Source organism: Sciurus carolinensis, chromosome 7 (genome assembly GCF_902686445.1).
Source record: "Sciurus carolinensis chromosome 7, mSciCar1.2, whole genome shotgun sequence".
Taxonomy (NCBI): Eukaryota; Metazoa; Chordata; class Mammalia; order Rodentia; family Sciuridae; genus Sciurus; species Sciurus carolinensis.
The window spans coordinates 100,285,998-100,302,445 of record NC_062219.1 but is presented as its reverse complement, the minus strand read 5'-3'; the positions used below and the strand labels follow the sequence as shown (position 1 = coordinate 100,302,445).

The following is a 16,448-nucleotide window of genomic DNA, read 5'->3' as shown; positions in this document are numbered from 1 at the left end:
TCAGAAATCAAATTTGATACTGTACTAAAAAGTATGTAATTTGTGGGTAAAAGTATGTAATTGCTACTAAATTCAAAATAAATGTTTGCATTTAGTCCCTTCTTCCAATACCAGAATAGCAACTTTACATAGTATAATTAATGAGGGATTATACCTGCACCATTCCAATTATTCTTCAGTCATGTGTGTCTCAGTGTTTCACAATTAAATTACAGAAAGTCATTTGAATCTAAGGCTATTTAGATCATCTATTTGCTTACCTGATTTTAATTCTAAAACTCTAACCCTTGAAAACTTGAAATTCCCCATTTTTCTTAATTTTTATTCAGCAATCAGCTATAGTATACCTTTGAGCAATTATTAGTAAAATGGAATATATTCCTAAATATCTGGAAATGACTTCACATGGTTGTTATTTATGAATAGGAAGTCATCTAGAAAGTAAGAAATCAGAGCATAAAAAGGAAAAACATAAAGTGAATAATTATTAAATACCTTGTCACAGGAGGAATTTCTAAGCATAAGCTACGATGAAATAAAATAAACAAAATGAGAAAAAATATTGACATAGACCTTCCCAGAAATAAAATATAAATCACCAATAAATCTCAAAGAAATATAAATTTTTAGAAACATATATTTTAGGTTTTCAGTAATAAGATATCATACTTAATTCAAGTTTCAGTCTGGTAAATTAGTACTAGTATTAACTACTAGTATGAATAGAAATTAAAGCAGATTTATTGAAAAATATTTCATTATTTTTCAGTAGGTTTAAAAATAATCATTCTTTTGTTCTAAATATTTATTTTCTAATAGCAGACTCTAATGAATGTTCAGAAATGTTTATAAACATTTATGTACAAAGATACCCATTGCAAAAGAATATGCAATAGTAAACACTGAGAAATTGGCATGTCCTTCAATTAAAGAATCTCTATGTAAACGATGCTAAATTTTTAACTGATACATCATTCAGTCATTAAAAATATGCCCATACTACATGCAGAAGAATGAAACTAGATACCTATCTCTCATAAGTCATAAAAAATCAACCCAAAATGGATTAAAGATTTAAATACAAAAATCTGAAAATATGAAACTACTGGAAGAAAACATAAGGTAAATGCTTCAGGGTATTGGATCAGCAAAGATCTTTTGGAGAGGAAAACCCCAAATGCACAATAAACCAAAGCAAAAATAGACAAATGGTAGTACATCTGTTTAAAAAGCTTTTTTCACAGCAAAAGAAAAAAAAAAAAAAAAAAACAAGAGTAAGAGACAACCTACAGAATGGAGAAAATTTTTCACACTATACATCTGACTGGGGTTGATATCCAGAATATTTAAAGAACTCCAAAAACTCAACAGCAAAACAACAAATAATCCCATTAAAAAATGGGCATGAGACCTAAATAGACATTGCTCAAAATAAGGCATACAAACAGCCAAAAGGTGTATGAAAAAATGTTCAATATCACTCATCATCAGAGAAGTGCAAATGAAAATCACAATGAGATATTACCTCATCCCAGTAAGAATGATTATTATCAAAAGAAAAGAAAAAAATTAACAAGTGCTGATGGGGATGTGGAGAAAAGGGAACCCTTAGACAATGTTGGGTAGATGTAAATTGGTAAGGTCATTATGGAAAACACCATGAAGTTTCCTCAGAAAACTAAAATTAGAACTACAATATGATCTAGCAGTCTCATTACCTAAAGAGTATTTACCTAAAGGAAATGAAATCAGTTTATCAGACATTTATACTCCCATGTTCACGGCAGCTCTATTCACTACGCTAAGAAATGGAAAGAGCCTACGCGTCCAACAACTGCTGAATGGATGAAGAAAATGGAGCACATACACACAACAGAATGCTATTCAGTCATTAAAAAAAAAAAAAAAAAAAGATGAAATACTGTCATTCTCAACAACATAGATGAAACCAGAGACCATTAAGTACATAAGCCAGGCATGGAAAGACAAGTAACACATGATCTCACTCACTTGTGGAATCTAAAAACGTTGATCTCAGAGAAGTTGAGAATAGAATGGCGACTAAAGACAGGGGAAAGTGGGGGGATGAAAGCTTGATAAATGAGTATTAGTGTAGTTAGAGAGGAGCAAGGAGTTCTGGTGTATTATCACAAACGAGGGTAACCACAGATAACAGTAATGTACTGTACACTTCAGAAAGCTGGAAGAAAGGATTTTGGATGTTTCTCCAAAAAATAATAGTAAATGTTTTAGGAGAAAGATATATTTAACCTGATGTAAACATTACACAATGTATACATGTATTGAAACCACATGTTATACCATTAATATGTTTAATTCATATGTTTTATGTATCAGTTAAAATAAAAACTATGCTCATAAAAAGCAAATGAACAAATGAGAAAAGTCATATGCTAAAAAAAGAGGAATAAAGTAAAGTAAATAAACATTGTTCAAGTATATGAAAAAGGCATAGGCCCGCAGTTTGATCCCCAGCACCATTCAAACAAACAAACAAAAATAGGTGGCAGTGAGGAGAAAAGGGAAATTTTAGGTATGGCACACTTGTAATTCCAGTGACTTGTGAGGCTGAGGCAAAAGGATTGCAAGTTCAAGACCAGCCTTAGCAATTTAGCAAGACTCTAAGCAACTTGCAAGAACCTGTCTCAAAATAAAAAATGAAAAAGGAGCTGAGGATGTAGCTCACTGGAAAGCACCCCCACTTCAATCTCTAGTAATAAATAAATAAATAAATAAATAAAAGAAGGCAGATATTTATGGAAGAAAATGTAATATCAGTAATAGTTGTCTCTAGATAATGAAATCATATTTTTTCCTGCTTATTTAAAATTTGTGTATAATATGCCCACAGTGTCAACAAAGTTGATTTTCATGATTTTTCCAAGCTGTATTTCCAAAATGGCTCTGATAAAATAGACATTCCTCACAGACAAGTGTTTCTCAGGATGAATACCTGTAATACTAGGCATGTATGGTGGTGCTCTGTTAGAGCTTCCAGACACTATAACCCATATCTGCTTTGCAGAGATTCACAATGCTCATTAGCATAATTAATGCACTGAGTCCTACCTGAAAATGGAAAACCCCATTTAATTACTGTTTATTCATATATTTCAAATCTACTTGACTCCAAATTTTCTGAAAACATCTCTTGAAAGGACATAGAAATGTTTTCAATGAAATACACTTTAGTAAATGATGAAGAATTCTGATATTAAAATGTAAATGCTTCATGGATAGAGTTAGAGAATATCATGCTAAGTAAAATAAGCCAAACCCTAAAAACCAAAGACCGAATGTTTTGATGTGGATGCTAATTCACAATAAGCTGGGGAGGGATAGGGAAAAATAGAATCACTTTATATTAGGTAGAGGGGAGTGAAGGGAGGGGAAGGGATATGGTGGAAGGAATGGCAATAGAGTCAACCAGACGTCATTACTTCATGTACATATATGACTTCATGACTAATGTGGTCCTACGATATGTATAATCAGAAAAATGAGAGATTACACTTCATTTATGTATGATCTATCAAAATGTATATATGCATTCTTACTGTCATGAACAACTAAGTAGAACAAAAAATTAAAAAATTAAAATAAAAATGTAAATGATTGAAAATGACTGTTTTGAACAAGTACGATTAAGCACATGCTTGAGTTATCATAAGTCAATAAAATTCATCTAATTAAATTTAAATGAAAGGTTTGACCTAGTCACTGGCTGTAATTTCAGTATCTGACTTCCCAGTCCGACTAAATAATTAGAAATGAGAAATTGAGAACCTTCACAATCTCCCTACATTACAGTCATGGTGTAAATAGTTCTGAGATAGAGTGGTAAGGATAAACTGAATTTCTAAAAAGCAGCCGATGATATCCTAAACACTCATTTTCTTCTCATCAGGTACCTCTTGGTTGAATTTTCAGAGATTAATCCTCAGGCATTTAGCTAAAAGTTAGTAAATCAACAATATCATCTCTTTTTTCCCTGTTTTGTTTTATTGTTGCTGTTTTACCCCTGCCCGGTATTGAGAGTTGAGAATAACTGCGACTGAACTGTCCTTACGTACTTTAGTTTTTTGATTTGAGGAACTTCATCATTCTGGAAGTATTATTTTAGGAAAATAATTAATTGCTCCAATCTGTAACTTGTAATTTATAATGTTCATAAAGAGAAGAAAAATGTATTTAGTTTTTTCCATGACACAGGGGCAATGAGTAAGCCAAGTGAAAGGAACTCACATTGCACATACAAACGAGTAGGACCGAACATGCTAAGATTAAGAGATGTGTATTAAATCTGGAGTGTTCAGTGTTGTGTAGAACACAGAGGAGGTTTCACCATAACTAGCAGCACTGAGCAGATGCTATCTGCCAGTTTCTATCTACAGCAGCAGGGGTTTCCTAACTGATAGGTTGTAAATGTTCCTACAGTCCAAACTTCCACTTTAGCAGGTTTCTCAAGAGATTCGCTGGCCAATCTGGGGTTGGATATGAGAAGCTGAGACAAGGCTCATACTTAGCTGCAGGGCAACCCTGCTTGTGTGGCCTTCTATACTGGCCAACAAGTTGGAAATCTTCCAGTATCCCAAATGAACGTTATTATTTATTCCAACCTTTAACCCCTGCTTTTGTGGCCTATTACTGTTTGCAACTTTGATATTCTGCCTCTTCCCCATTTTGCCAAATGTTACTCCTGTTTCTGTCTAGTTTCTCTTTTAAAGATAGGAATCAAAAACACAGATCAGTTTTTTCTATTCCTTGTTATTAACCAGTTGATTTGCATGGCACAGAGGTCAGTATGCGTGGTGTCTGCAAAGTACTTCTTTCTAGTATTTGCCTCCTTGAGAAAGCCTCACAGCTGTATAATTCTTAGATCAAAGCCAGTAAGAGTTGAACTCCAGAGAGAAATTTTGGTATACTCATTATTAGAGACTTTTTCATAAAATATTTTATGTCATTTTATGACATTTTTATGTCCATTACTAATGAAGTGAAAATACTGAAAATTTGATGCATAATATATTGGAAAAAATATATAGAGCTTTACAAATAGCTAAAGCAATGTCCCAACAACAGCCTCACAAGGGCAGCACAGCATAGCAGTAGGTAACTTGAGCTCCTAATGCAGTTTCCCCTATTCCAAGGTGTGGCACTTTGGGAAAATGACTTCGAATCTCAGGGTCTCACTTTCCACCTCTATAAAATAGGGTACTTTATGAGAATTAGATCAGTTATCACTTGAAAGAATATTTGCATATTCTTTTGTATATCATAAGCAGTACTACCAATTCCAAGATGGTGAATATCCAACAGAGCAGGACTCATTATGGGTCTTGAGATCTACTTTTTAAATCATACTTAGATGACCTGGTATTTTGTTAATGTGAATTGACAGGTGAATAATCAACAATGGTGATGGTGTGCCAGTGCACTCAGATCCACAATTTGCTCCAATTTTCATTTTACAATCAGAGTTGACTGTTGGTAAGAAGCAATCATAGAATATTGATCAATTTTTCTCAATAATTAACCTATAATTATTGCCTAATGCCCAATATTCTGGGTATATTCAAGAAAATGTATCAAAAAGGACCTTATCCCAATTCTTGAAATTCTCTTTTATTTTCCAAGTTAAAGTAAGTATCTCTATTGACTCTGATTTTAAGCTGAAACCACATCATATTCAGCATAGAGAACAACAAAGTAAACACTGTACATAACCCTGTTAGCAACAGAATACAGGTAAAAAGCTTTATCACACACAACTGAAGAAGTCAGTTTGCACCAGGGCTAAGATTGAGACAGATCAAACAACTTAATTTTGAAAACTTGGCTGCTCTTTTACCTTTCTTTTTTGAGTACAACACAAACAAAAAATGAGTATTTGAACCATGCTTATACTCTGGAATGTACATTTAGCGTCCGGTGTAAAATCTAAACCTTTTTAGACATTTCCTTAAATATCACTGGAGCCCCCCATATTTGCAAGTTCCTAAGTTACACAAACAGGTTTTTGGCAGAGCCCTTAAGTTTTGCTGCAGCATGATTTTGCCTTTGCTCCTTGTTTTCTGGACTAAAAGTTGTACTTAGGTTCTGTTTTAAGGTAACAGAGTTTTTAAAAAATTTCTTTAAAGGGATTGAGGTTTAAAAATAATTTCTCTCTATGTGCAGGAGGTTAATTAAACCTTATTATTTAAATAACAAAGAATACATTGTTTCAGTTTTTGTTAGTGTTTTTAATTTCATTTAATGTTAGATTTGGATGTGATTTATTTTAAATATGCAATATTGAGCAAAAAAATCCTGGCACAAAAATCAAGAATTCTGGGCCTAGGCCTGGCTCCTTTGCACTGGGATCTTGGCATTAAAATGTGCAAAGTCTTTCACACAGTGGCAAGCCCAATGGTAGGTAATCAGCTTCTATTTGTAAATGATTGAATGAATGACCTTTCAGAGCTCATTTCCATAGATGTGTATTTTGAAATCATGTCTAATTCATTGAGTACTGTATACACCAGCAATTTGGATGAAGCCACATAATGCACTTACAGATGCCTTTTCAAAGTGTAACCATTATTAGTGTTAAAAGTTGCATCATTCTTATCTATTCAGAAGTGTGTTATGAAGCTAGAGGATAATGGCCAAGAACATAAAATCTGTAGCCAGACAGATCATGTTTATAGTAATGAGTCTGCCATTTACTAGCTGGAGTCTTTTGTAAGTCATTAACCGGTTGATAGCATTAAACTTTCACATCCATAAAATGTGGAGAGAAAAATATTTACCAATAGAATTAAGATATGGGTTAAACACCAGCCTCAGCAACTTAGGGAAGTCCTAAGCAACTTAGTGAGACCCTGTCTCAAAATCAAAAATATATTAAAAAGAGAGGAGGTTCCTGGGGATGTGGCTCAGTGGTTAGGTATCCCTAGGTTCAATACCCCATACCAAAGGAAAAAAAACAGATATGGTCTAATTTTTCAATTAATGCATGCAAATCACTTAGCCCCATTTCTGGCAATAACATTGTATTGTTTTTATTGTTGCTTTAATTACTACTACTGCTACAATTATACTACAACTTGACAATGTCATATACTTTAAAAGTCTTGAACATACAACAAAAGTAATAAATGGTTCACTTACTTCTGAAAAATAAAATTCTTCCTCAACATAAATAACTATAGAATGATAAGTGTTTTTAGGTGGTAGTATGGAAGAAGAAAATCTTTAATGTCAATTTGAATATGCAGATATATGCAGTTGAAATTCATATTTTAATAGCTTTACTCATCACAATTAAAAAGTTATAAATGATTATTTTAATGCCTTTTAGCATCTTACCAAAAAATAAAAAACAAATGAACTCCTATTTTCTCACTTAATATATTTTGAAATATCAAAAACAATCACAATAAATTTACAATGTAGACACCATGAACTGAATATGTCCACAGTTCATTGACAGCCTTTTCTGTGGCTTTTGGTATCAAACTCATAAATCCCTATCCTGCTTTAAGTATTATAACAGTTATTATAGCAACTCAAGAAAATTAACACAAAGACCTGTCATCTGAAGAAAAAAAAGTTCAAATAAATAGACCAGGAAAATCATAATATTTAAGTCTAAATGGTTAAATAAAACCCAAATTGTACAATGATACAAATAGTAATGGGAATGTTAAATATTAAAAAATCACAAGTTCAAACATGATTTAAGTTACAGATAATATTAAAAACTTGAGGACTGAATAATTATTTGAGCAGAGTAGCTTTCCTACTTAGAGTTCAACAGTTTATTCACCTGGATTTTCATGAATCAATAATACAAAAAACTAAAACTCAGTGCTGGAGATATAGCTCAGTGGTAGAGCACCTACCTAGCATTCCTGAGGCCTTGAGTTCAATCCCCAATCACACACACACACACACACACACACACATATACTCACACAAATTAAAACTCAGAAAACAAGTTGACTTATGAAAACAAGCATTAAAAGTTTTTCAAGTCGTTTCCTTCTTTCACAGTGACTTCTTTTAATTGTTTATTATTACTCTAACTTAACAATCAGTTTCCCCTACTTTATAATAATATCTGCAATTCAAGTAAAACCATGGAACAGTTCTAGGAATCTGACCAAAGGTAATATGAAAAGCCCCCATTAGCAACTCCTCCCAGAGAAAGTTGCCTTGGGTGTCAAAGAGAAATATTGCTATCTCATGAAGGCAGTGTCACAGATTGACTTTTCCAGGACATTCTAATGGGGGAAGCAAGCCCATGAACTGTTTAACCTGAGAACAGTCATTAAAATTCAATGGTTCATTTTCTTTTAGACAGAGGAAATGTGATGTGTACCTTACACTATTTCACCGACGAATTTATGTGCCAAAGTCTTGTGGAATATATGTAGATCTCCTTTGGACTCCTCAGAACCCACTATAGTAGCAGTTGTTTTAGAAGCAGTAGGGGCCATTTATTTAATACTTATCTCACGTAGGCTTATAGGCCTATAACATTACCTTATTAAATCCTAACTACAATTTTGTATTATGATCTCCACTGTAAAGATGAAAAACAGTTCCAATAAAGTAAAATGATTTGCTCAAGGATATGTAACTGTTAAATTCAAAAGTGGTGTTCAAACCACTCTAACTCCAAAGCTTTTACATTTAAACCCTATTGAGATAGTTAAGGGAAAAAGAAATGATTCCTCTTCAATCAAAAAAAAAAAAAAAAAAAAAATATATATATATATATATATATATATATATATATATCTACAAAACATTAACATAAACCCTTCTAATTGGTGACTTCCACTTCTTTCCCACCTGCATCAGGGTTGTTTGCAGAGGAATCTACACAATTTTCAAGTTGAATTTTCTCCTCTTCTGCTTTTAGTAACTATAGAATAATAATAGTAACAGAAGTAAAATTGTCATTCTAAGCAGCTTTGAAGCGGGGATATAGACCATACAGGAAAGGAGCTGTTTTTGTCAGTGTTTTTCTGTGATGAAAGGACAGGGAGATGGTTCTGACCTCAAGGCTTAGTGGTTGGTTATTTATGAGAACTAAATAGCTAACATACCTGCTCCTCCTCTAAATTCTGCCTCTCTGAGTCACAAAAACTTCAGGGAGAGTAAAGGTAGAAAACAAGAAGGACAATAAACCCAATTGACTTCACCCTAACATTATTGTTGCCTGCAACACTGACTGTGGAATGTAAATGGTAAATGTGAGACTTTCATGTTTCCACTCTGAATTCAAAACCTTCAACACACAGCAAGGGATCATTTCAGGAGGCACAGAACTGAGAATAAACAGGCCTGAAGTTTAAAAAACAATGTATCACTGTTTGTATTTCCTCTATATATTTGCCTACACTCTAGTACTTTCCTTACCTGATTTGTTGACTGGAAATTGTAGTCTCTTATTTGTATTGTGACTCAAAGAGGATTTTGCTTTGAGAGGATTTTGCTTTGTTGTTGTTAAATTCAGTTTTCTCTAATTACTTTCAATATATCAGCTGAAATTACTAACCCAGACAAAACTTAAGAATTTTTTCCATACATCAAGGTTGGTTTTTTCCACTTTATTTCACCAACTTCTGAAATAATTATCTGTTGTGATAAATTATGATTCTCTTTTGAAATTTATCAGAAATTAATTAAAACAAAGTAAAACATATATCAATAACTTGTATTGAAATGGAAATAATTCTACAATGATTATTAAACAAACACCCATCCTTAGTTTATCAATTTTTCAATATTTTCAATTTATGCCTCGAGATCTATTCTTTACATTTGACTATTCCACCCTCTGCATCAAAAAGCTGACTTTCAGGAGTTGCACCAGTTGGTTCTTTGATCCTCTAGCTATCATTCAGGATCAATGAATGAGAAACATGGCAGAAAAGTATGGTCTGGGAATTTATTCTTCCCAGATGAAAATATAGGGATTGCTTAGATAGCATCTCTCTCCCAAAAACCACAGTTCCTGTCAGGATACCTTCCTCATACATCTCTCCTATGAGTTTTCTAGCAACAGTTTCTGCCCTCTGCCCCAGAGTAGGAAAGTTCCCCACTGTCCAAGGGTTATTTATGAGAACTAAATAGCAAGGGTACTTGTTTGGCTAAAAAGCTCTGTCCACAACAATATAGTCATTATAACATTAAACACTCTTCAAATGATTGGACTTGTACATGTTGTTTCTTTCCTTCTGTGACCTGATAGAACACTAAGAGAGTTAAAAAAAATTTTTAAAGTATAAATAGGATATGGTTCCTGCTATCACTGCATGTAATCAAATCTGTGCGACCAGTACTATGGACATGTGGCCTATGCAGGTGCCCTGGGCTCAGAATAACCTTATATCTGGTCTAATACTCTTGCTGCCACCATCTTGGGACCCTTAGTAATTTCTGAACAAGGGGTTTGTATTTTTATTTTGTACTGGGCTTCACAGATTATGTACCACTTCTGCAAATATGGTACAGATGTTGGATACAACTACAAAAGTAATAACAATGACATATTTATTGAGGTCTTACTGTATTTCAAATACAGTTCTTGAAGTTGTATACATTTTAACTCATTTTATCCTTGCAACACTCAATGAGACAAGTGCTATTATTTATCTGTACTTTTTAGATAAGGAGTCAGAGCACAGAGACTTGAGTAAATTGCCCAAAGTCACATGCTAGTAAGTGTAAAATATGGGATACCAATCCAAACATTCTGGATTCCTCTACGTTACTCTACTTCTGTGACAGAAGGACAGAAAAGAAAGCAATTAGGTTTAATTGTAAATTAAAGCCACTCGAGCAATAATATGCCATGGACTTCTGATTGATTCTGGAAAAGACTGTGCTTCCTATACAGACAGGCTCATCAGAGAGTCACAATAGGGGCAGCAAATCTGTACAAAACAAATAATATTGAACTTCCCATATCATGATAGCATAAAAATATCTGAAGGATTTTGCAAATGTTACAAACTGATATTTTCTTGATTTTGACATAGATATAACTAAAATCATATTCCTGACTAAAATCGAAATGATTTACTTCCATTGATCCTGATCTTCTTAAACTATTTTCTTTATTTCCAGGAAAAAAAAGAAACCTGTTTTAATTAGAAACAATGAAAGTCATTAACATTTACTTCTAGAAAGAAATTTAGCATAATATCTAAGAGATAATTTAGATTTATTTATTTATAAAATACAGAATTATTTCTTATAACCAAACACCAATACACCATTGCTTATGAAAAGAAAAATAAAAGAATATATCATAAAAAGAAGGTGTTCATTGCCTTAGGAATTCTAAAATTGCAGATTGTTACTTTAATTTCCACATAAAACTATTCAAAATTAGAGAAGGTTTTGGTATGGAAATATTACACAAGAACTCTTAAATTCACTGCCTTCCAAGCAGAGGATGATGTGCTCTCTTGGGACACAAAGTTTTGATTTTGTTATTGTTTTCTCCCAAAGTTCCAAAGATCTTACTTACTAATCTACAAATGACTTCTCCCCTCATTTTAAATATTGTACATTTTCATAGATTTTGTGTCTACCTTTTTAGATTGTAGTCTGTTAACTATTGTTTAGACAAGACTCATGCAAACCAGGGGTTATCCACTTGGTTATGTGGATTCTCTTAAACATTTCTGAAAAAAGCAGATGAATACTACTACTTCTATTTTTATCTTACTGCCAAACCTTGTGAGCTGAATCTTAATCATCCCAATCTAACATCAAAATCAAAACAGTTCCCTATCCCCTCCCAAGTAAATGAGCTGGTTGTCAGAACAGAGTGGTGTGTTTGAAAGGACATCTCAGCCAAGGGTATTATTTTAAGAGATGAGCAAATGGGGAAACCCCACAGTCCAACCAATAAAATATGAACCAAAGGTGCAAAGAAGCACTCATAAATATTACTTAGAACAAGCGATTCATTGTTTCCCTCCTTCCCTTCAGTGGCTCTTCTGATCTCAGCCCCTCTCTGTGAGTCAGGGAAGCCTCTTCCTTTAACCTGTGGGTTTTTTTTTTTTTTTAAACTGAGCTACTACATTATTTATGACTGTAAATATGAGTAGCTCCTTGTATACACATACTGAGACACCCCCGCCCACTTTTCCCCACTTCGGTATTTCAATGTGGAAGGATGAAAGGGTTTTCCCTGGAGCTGATGTGGTTGGGGATGTTGAATTAGCTGCTGTGTCAGTATGAGGTAGACTGAGGATTTCCCAACACACCCTCCACCTGCAAACTCAAAGACTAGCCTTTAATGACTGGTTTCAGTCATTTTCTTTCTCTCAAGTACTTTTTACAAACTCTTTTCTTTCTGTCTGTCTTATCATTATTGTTCTCTACCTCCAGTTATTAATCTTGATCTCTTCATCCTGTTATCATTTCTTCTGAATTAAAAAAAGGAAATAATAATTTCTTCACTATAGTGACATGTGTACTAATTCAAGATAAAAACACAAAAGCTTTTTAAACTAGATGGGAACTGGATGCTTGATAAATTATTTTTATTCAATGTTGTATGCTTTCCTTTCCTTTGAATTTTCCCTTTAAATTCTTCATCATTTTTATAAAATAGTAGAGGAAAAGAATAATTAAATTCTCTCAATGGGAGCCTCCAAGAGAGATGAGGAGACACTCAAGAAGGGGAGGAAGGAGAAACAATTACAAGGCCTGGCAAACCCAGAGTTGCTTTGATGCCCTGGGGAGCTTTTCTCCCAGTGGGTGGAGGCTGCAATTGGCACATCCTAACCTTTTCCTTCTCAACCAGAGAGAAAACAGGAGACTGTACCTAAATTCCCAAACTGGAACTAATTGATTTTCAACTAATCTAAGCCTCTAAGTATAGAAAAAAGGACCAAAGAGAGATCCCAGGAAGGTGGGGGTGGTAAGAAGAGAGGTGCCCAGAGAGCCTGGGGCTAAAGAGACCACAGAACTAAAGAGGAAGGACCAAAGAATGCTGGGGGTGGGGCAGGGTGAGGAGAAAGCAGAGAAAAAGGAAGAAGGGAAGAGAAGGAGTCGGAGGACATGGTGGGGTACTCCCAAATCCTTCTAGTCCATGTCTTCAAATGTTCTTATTCCCACTGTTATTGCTTACTAAACTTTTGAAATGGGCTATTTGTCAGTGACCATTACAGTTTTCAAAAACTTTTCATTAAACTATCATTATAAGTATCTGTGGCAGCTGTGCCAGTCATTTGACAATGAAATGTTTTTAAGTGGAACAACGATCCTCGTGGTCATATTTATGAATGTGAGGGGTCATTGAAGAAGAGAAAAAATTTTCTCTGCTCTAGGTAATGTCTTTCTCTTCAAAAGCTAAAGTTTTAAAGAATGACTGTTGTTTTATCCAGTATTAGCATTTGTTATTCCAGGCACAGGCCATGAGCATGTACTATACTGGTCTCAGATTATCTTTCCTCTCAACCCATCCCCCACTGCAAAAAAATTCTTGCATGTGTTTATGGGTGTGTTTATGTTACACAGGTGTTAATAACCCTGTTGGAGAGAACAGATAGGCATCTTCAGGTAGATGTGTATATAAATACCTCTCCACTGGGCACTAGAGTCAACCAGAAACAATAATAAATATCAGTGATGTCCTTCAAATTTGTCAACTTAGGACATAGCATATTTTCTCTTCCATTATCAGGATAGTCTAATGATTTTGAAAAGGAGGAGTTAATTTAAAGTTTTTGAAAGCTTTGTTGTCTTTCATATCTAACATACTAAATATGTGGTTAGAAAACATGAAAAAAATTTAAGCATCATATTTATATCCTTTCACGCTTGAGCATTAATGTATATTCTTGAAATATATTTATGCATTTGACTGCAATCAACGAACTGATCAGTGAATAAAATACCATTAAGAAAACCAAAGTTCAACTTTTTCATGAAAATACATACAAAAATTATACAAAAGTATATTTCCTGTGTTTCCTGTTTTTTTCTAATTTCCTCTGAAACATCTATAATGTTATATCATTTTAGTTATACTATCAAAAAATGAATAAAAATTGGTTTCTAATTTTTAAAAAATCTTAGAAATACACTGCATGTTTATCTTTACATAAATAAGAAATATACTTAAATATTGAAAGCACATAAACTAATTATTTCTTCCCTCTGCATATGTATTTAATATATAAACTAAATTGGAACACTGTTGAAAAAGAGATATCAAAAAAGAAAAAATAAAATAGCCAGTAAGGTGTTTTTATTACTAACAAAATAAAGTGGCACTGATTTAGCAAAACTCCCACTGATATTCAGCAGTTTCAGGGAAAAACATGAGAATTCAACCTGCAAAGATCTCCTACTATGAGACTGACAAAATTCAACCTAAGAATAATGCATACAAGAGAGTAGAAAGTTACTCTTCATTCAATTAATCATTTATATTTGCTTTTTTAAAGTGAACGAATCACTTAATTTAAAGTTGAACATGACATCTTCGGTATTGTACTTAGATGTTTACATGACTTAAATCTATTTATTTACATTTCATTTTGCCTAATAGAAAATTATAATGTATTTTTCACTTATGAACACAAAATTATCTCACTTGAAATTTTAAAAGTAAATATAACAGATGCATTGCACAATGCATTGGAAAATGTCTTTCTGAATGACAAGAAATGCACAAAATCCATTATTTGACTTGAATATGACAATATGAAAGCATTTTTAACAAGGATTCTAGTAGATCCTTTCTATGTAATTCACCTTATTATGGGAAATGTCAACAGATTCTTTCCACATATTTACATATCCAAGTTACTTCCTCAGTACAAATTCATTGCTGCTGCTAACTTGACTCATTTGCACTTAGTCCCCACTATCTATACATCTTTTAAGATATAAAAAATAAAATTCTCCTGAGGCTTATAAGATCATGACATATGTTGCAGGTAATATTCTTAGTGCAATCTATAATGATATGACATTTATACCTTTTCTGAGTGTACTTTGACCTATTTTACTGTGGAATAATACAGGAGTTAAGTTTTTACTAAGTAGTGATTGGGATAAGGAGTGGATATATTAGAAGGCATGTACTAAGGGTAATAAAATTGTGGTTCAATTTTCCTCAGAGACTACTGGAAAAATTCACCCAGCATCAGAATCAATAATTTCTTGTAAGACATTTAGTTTGGAATTATTAGATGACAAAAAAATGATATGGTTTTTTAGTGAGGATAAATCACTACTTAGTTCCAGTATGATAAAAATAGTTTCTGAAGTTCATATGCAATGTTGTTTCTCTAGAATTAAATAAATGATCATATTTCTTGGTAACAAACATATAAATCACTGTGCTATTATAATATGAACAATATACCCAAAATTTCATTGATCTAAATCTATGTCTCTTAATAAAAAAGATTCTAGAAATCACTCAACAAAGCTGTTTATTATTGTTTTTGACTTTCTTATTGTATGTAGATTTATAAAAAGTAATGGCACACAAATTCAAAAAGACAATTTTTTATATAATAATCATATACTTCTCCTGTAAATGATCAAAATACTCAATTAAAATAACACATTATTAGAATAAATTAATGACTGAGTTGTTTTTTAAAGTATATAACACATCCTTCTCTGTCAGATTTTAGATGACCTGAACTGATACTTTCAGGGATTTATTTTTTCTGAATACGTAAATTATGCTAGATTGGAAATTTTCTACTACAACATTGTAACTAATTTAAAATGTTGAATAATACTTTAAAAATGCTACAGAGCCAAATGCACTATGAGCCACATTTTCATGCCTCATACAGGGAAAAAGGAATCAAACTAATTTGGAATTAAGCTGCCTTAAAAGTACAAGTGAAACCTGTTAATTATATATAGAAGAAAAGGCCTCCAGAATACCTGATCAGTGCAAGAAATGATGATTTACTAAAACTTAATAATGAGAACTTTGTCTCTGACATTAGACATATGATTTATTTAGCACCTTATCCTTCATGCTAGGAGTCACTGCTAAAAGCAAATGAGCAGAGCATATTAAGCAACATATATTATAAAAGCATCCATGTGTCATTAAGATTTGCTGCTATCTGACTTTTCAAAGAATATTTCCTTTGAGATACGAGGAAGTTTTTAATTAAGTGTGTAATAAAGCATGTCGATTTTAAGTCAAAGCAGATTACATTTTTTAAAATAGTGTTTTTAAAGTTCTTGTATTATAAAGTTCTCAGCTTTTGCCAGTTGATTGAATTTGTTGGTAAAATTTTTAGTCTTCAAAAATAAAACATTCAATGTTATTTTCCTTTGAATATTTAAGGATAGTAAACTCACCTTAAGTTTTTACTAAAATATTTAAAAGAACAACATCCCTTGTAAAATAATGTTGGATTGGTAAACTC

The 16,448-nt window shown here is 32.8% G+C and overlaps 1 protein-coding gene across 1 annotated transcript in view; it reads right to left on the bottom strand.

Moving 5' to 3' along the window:
• The window catches only part of Bmp5 (bone morphogenetic protein 5), a 114,152-nt gene that overhangs the window by 95,624 nt on the left and 2,080 nt on the right, over nucleotides 1-16,448 (bottom strand). The window lies entirely within an intron of this gene.